Below are 4,695 nucleotides of genomic sequence, written 5' to 3'. Positions count from 1 at the left end.
TACCATTAGCTTGATATATCTTTTTCCAACTTTGATTTTTAGTTGATTTTTTTCTTTGTCTCTAAGGTGTGTCTCTTGTAGATAGCATATTAATGGGTTATGCATTGTTATTCATTTTGAAGCCAGCCCTCTGTCTTTTCTGTGGTGCAGTTAATCCATTGACATTCAGTGTAATTATAGAGAAGTATGAATTTGTTGCTGTCATTCTGTTATATGTTTTATTGTGGTGTTCCTGGTTTCTTTTTTCCATGTAATTTTCTGTGGGGAGCTCATTTGTTTATGAAGAGTGTTATCATTTCCTTCATTGCTATTGTTTTAGTATTTGCTAAATATTTGTGCTTGTCCTCTTTTTTATTGTGATATGAAGGTTTATTGTTTTTCTTTGAGGTTACCCTGTGATTTATAATTTTCTCCCCAAATTCAGGACAGTCCTTTCTATCTTGCAACTCTCTTGATTTCCTTACCATTTAGAAACTCTCTAAGTACACTATTTTTCCCTCTTTTTGGTTTGTTGTTGCCCTCATGTGCCAATTGATGTATCTGGATCCCTGTTTACAATCTTGCAAGTTTAATTTGCTTTGGATACTTCCATAGCTGTGTTGGTTTCTGGGTTATGTCATCTTGAGTATTAACAGTCCTTTGTTGTTTGCTCTCACTGGTTCTCTGTTCAAAGGACTCTCTTTAGTATCTCTTGTAAGGCTGGTCTGCTTTTAACAAATTCCTTTAATTTCTCCTTGTTTGGAAATCTCCTAATTTCACCATCATATTTGAGGGACAATTTTGTTGGGTATATACTTCTTGGTTGGAAATTTTTCTCTTTCGTGGTTTTACATATACCATCCCATTGTCTTCTCACTTGCATGCTTTCTGCTGAGAAATTAGAACTTAGTCTTATTGGGTGCTCTCTGTAGATAAGTTTTCATTTTGTGTGGCTTCCTACATTTTTTCTTTATTTTAGATTTGGTGAGTTTGATTGTGATGTATATTGGTGGGTTTTTTTGGGGAGGTGGGGGGGAGCAGGAGTCTCTCCTGTTTGGGGTTCGTTGGACTTCCTGAGTGGATATATTCTCATTTTCCATCATGTAAAGGAAGTTATTTTCCAGCAAATCCTGGACAATTTTCTCTGTGGTTTTATTTTTCTCTTCCTTTTCTGGAAGTGTGATTATATGTAGGTTATTTCTTTTGATTTTATCCCACAGGAATCTTAGGCTTTCTTCATTTTGTTTTATCTTTTTTTCTGATCGATCCTTTTTCAAAGGAGTATTCAAGTATTTGTCTACAATCTCATTTCTGTATTCCATTGATTCAGTTCTATTCCTTTGCCCTTTGAATGTGTTATCTATTTCTGAGAATTTAGTATTAATCTTCTGGTTTTCTATCTGTAGATTTTGTGTAATTTCTAATTTTTCATTTATTTTGTTCTTAGTTTTCTTTCAAAATTGTTGTAGGTTTTTTTCTGTATTTTCCTTAATTTTGTCAGTGTTTTCTTTGATCTTTCTCTCAATCCTTTGAAGGTAGCCAAATACAATTCTTTTGAATTCCTCATCTGGGATTTCCAATGCTGCTTCTTCCTCAGGGATGTGTTCTGGGTCTATATTCTTCTCCCTTGTTTCTACTGCTCTATCTTGCTGTTTTGTGTGGACTGTGATGTTCTGTTGTCTCTGAGATATTGTGATGTTGTATTTATATTTAACTAGTGATTATATGTTAGAGTGATTTGCTCAAGTTGTTTTTTTTTTTTTTTTTTTGGATGTGTCTGTGTAAGAAGGGTACTGCGCTCCTCTATTTGCTAGTTGGCAGCACTTATGAATTCACCACCTGTCTCCTGGTGGGTGTGATAGAGAATGCGAGTTGATGCACAGATCTCTGTTAACTGTTTGTTAAGAGCAGGTAAGGATAAATCAGGTTGTAATTGCTGGCTGTGTATCAATGGCCAGTTGGTGCAGATGAAAATGGTGCCTCTCACTCAGCAAGTGGAGGTACAAGAGGTGTTGGTGTGATTGGGTCATATGGGCACAATTGCTGTCTCCCACTCAGACAAAATCAGCAATTGGAAAAAAAAAAAAAAGTAAAAGCAAGAGGCCAAAACACACACACCACATAAACACACAAGAACAATGAGAACAAGAGGGAAAAAAGAAAAGATGAAAGGCAATAAATGAGAGAAAATATTTTAAAAAATATTTTAAAAAGCAAAAGAAATATGAATAGAAAAATGGGAAAAACCCACAATATCTGTGGAGGGATTAATAAGAGAAAAGAGATAACATAGGAGAATAATGAAGAAAAAATAGGAAAATGTAAAAAGAAAACCAAGGAATGAGGAGAACCACAAGAAAGAAAACATGGGAACTAGGAAAAAGGGAAGAGAGAAAAATCCAAAAACTAACACCTGGAGAGGGAAGAAGAAAGAATAATAAGAAGGAAGAAAAAAAAATTTAAAACAGAGAAAACTAACAAAATAAAAAATAAAATCTGGATGGGGCAGGGCAAGGCATCCAGGCTCAGTCAGAGCACACAGACTGAGATGGAATTCCTGTCGGCCTAGAAGGTGGGTGGCAGTGTGGGATTGCTTCACCTCCATTCACCAAGAGGGTTTGGAGTGCAAGAGTAACAAGGGGACTATCTCACCTTTTCAGTTCTCAGTGTCCAGTATGTCCTTGCTGTCTATGGAAAGTGGAGCCCATTCTTAGGTCTCTGGAATCTGAGAGAATGCTGTTGCTTTAAATATCCAAAATGGCCAAACTGCTTGTAAACATTCAAAATGGCTGCACCTTCTGAACAGCCAAAAGTCCACATCTCAGCTCATCTCCCTCTTTACTGTTTCCTCTTATATTCATATGCCACGAGTGCAGTTCTCCATGCAGCCTCTGTCAAGCAGAGTCAATTTTTATGTTGATTCTTAGGTCTTAACACCACTTGGCAATATCTAAGCTGTCCGTGCTGTTAGGATCACTGACAGTCCACAGCTCCGTATAGCTCCTTTTTTTTTTTTTTTTTTTGCTGTTTTCATGCAGGTTCTTGTATTAGTTGGAGTTTAGTCCACTGTTGTATTCTTTCTTTCAAAGCTCAGGCCTCCAGGATTATCTTCTATATCTGTGTTAGTTAGTTCTTCTTTTCTTTGTTAAAGAGGGTCTGTGTAGTTTGTCTGCCTATTCTGCCATCTTACTGAACTTCCCCATGAAGAACTAGTTTTACATGTCTTTATAGTGGCTGGCCACAGAATACAACAACAACAAAAAAATTGTGGTTAATTAGTAATTATAGAAATAGTTTATCAACCCCCCAAATTCAAATTAACTAAAAAATCCTACTGAAAATATTTAACTTTAATGTAAACTATCTAATAAAAGTATTCTTTTTTATATACTATAATTATTTACCAGAAGGCTGGAGGTTCAAACTCACTAGCCACTCCTCGGAAGGAAGGTTGGGCAATCCTACTTCCGTAATGATACTGCCTTGGAAACCCAAGGAGGGGTTGCTATGAGTAGGGGCTAACTCAACGGCAAACAACAACAACAACACAACATAATTATTTACTAGATAATCTAAAGCAATCTAGTTTCAACATCACTCCAAATCTTGCTTGTCCTTTGAGGATCACAGCACTAGAACTGATGGAAACCTAATGAAGAAATTTCTTGCAAAATGTACTTTTATTCTCCCTTCAAGAATCAATGCATTAAACAGAATTAGGTAACTTCATTCTATTACACTCTGTTTACCCTAACTCCCAGAATTGTTTAGCCTCAATAGTGGTAGCCATATTAATTATTCATTTGTTCATTCATGATTTTGTTTTCATATTCTTGGATTTAGGAAAGAGATTGAATAATATTTCAGTGTTCCTATATGAGAAAGAGTAGCTTATTCTGAAGGAGATAAAAAAATTGAATTTGAATTCAGTTGCTTTTTCCAATTAAGAATTTTCAAATATTCATCTTGCCATTTTATATTGAATAAAGTATGTTTTGCGTAAATGACATTTTTTAAAAAATAATCACACTTTTTGCTGACAAAGAGAATAAAATACAGAAATTAAGTTTTATTCCTAGGATAATAATAGTATTCTGTAATTTTATATAAAATAAAACATATTTTGGGTAAAGCTATTTTTAAAAAATTAAATAGACATTGACAATTCTCTGGAGAAAATATATATTACGGAAATGTATTTCATCCTTAGGAAAATAATAGTAAAAAGAGCTATGGAAATGAATATTTCTTTGTCCTTATCATGCTTCCTCAATCTCTCCTTTCATTACTTCATTGTGTCTATATTTGTAAAAATCTGAGTCAAATTTTAAATGGATATCAGTGAATTTGAACTTAACTAGAAAAATTGTAATGTTCATCTAAATTCACTTCAATTACTCAGAAGCTTTCCACTTGAAATAAAAAGCAAACCAACAAACCCAAAACCAAGAAATGAGCAATGTCATCATGTTACCACCATCCTTTATATTAAGATATATAGGATTGCATAAACAAATATACAAAAACAAAACTTTGAGGCGGGGCAAGATGGAGGACTAGGCAGAAGGATTGCACAGACCCTCTTCAACAAAGAAAAGGGAAACCAATTAATACAGATACAGAAGATAATCTTGGACCCCTGAGCCTTGAAGGAAAGGATGCAGATTTGGACTAAACCCCAACTAGCAGAAGAATTTGCGTGAAAATACCAAAAAA

This window comes from Orycteropus afer, unplaced genomic scaffold, assembly GCF_000298275.1.
Source record: "Orycteropus afer afer isolate SDZICR_OR568_19922 unplaced genomic scaffold, OryAfe1.0 scaffold00091, whole genome shotgun sequence".
Taxonomy (NCBI): Eukaryota; Metazoa; Chordata; class Mammalia; order Tubulidentata; family Orycteropodidae; genus Orycteropus; species Orycteropus afer.
This window is presented reverse-complemented; position numbering follows the sequence as displayed.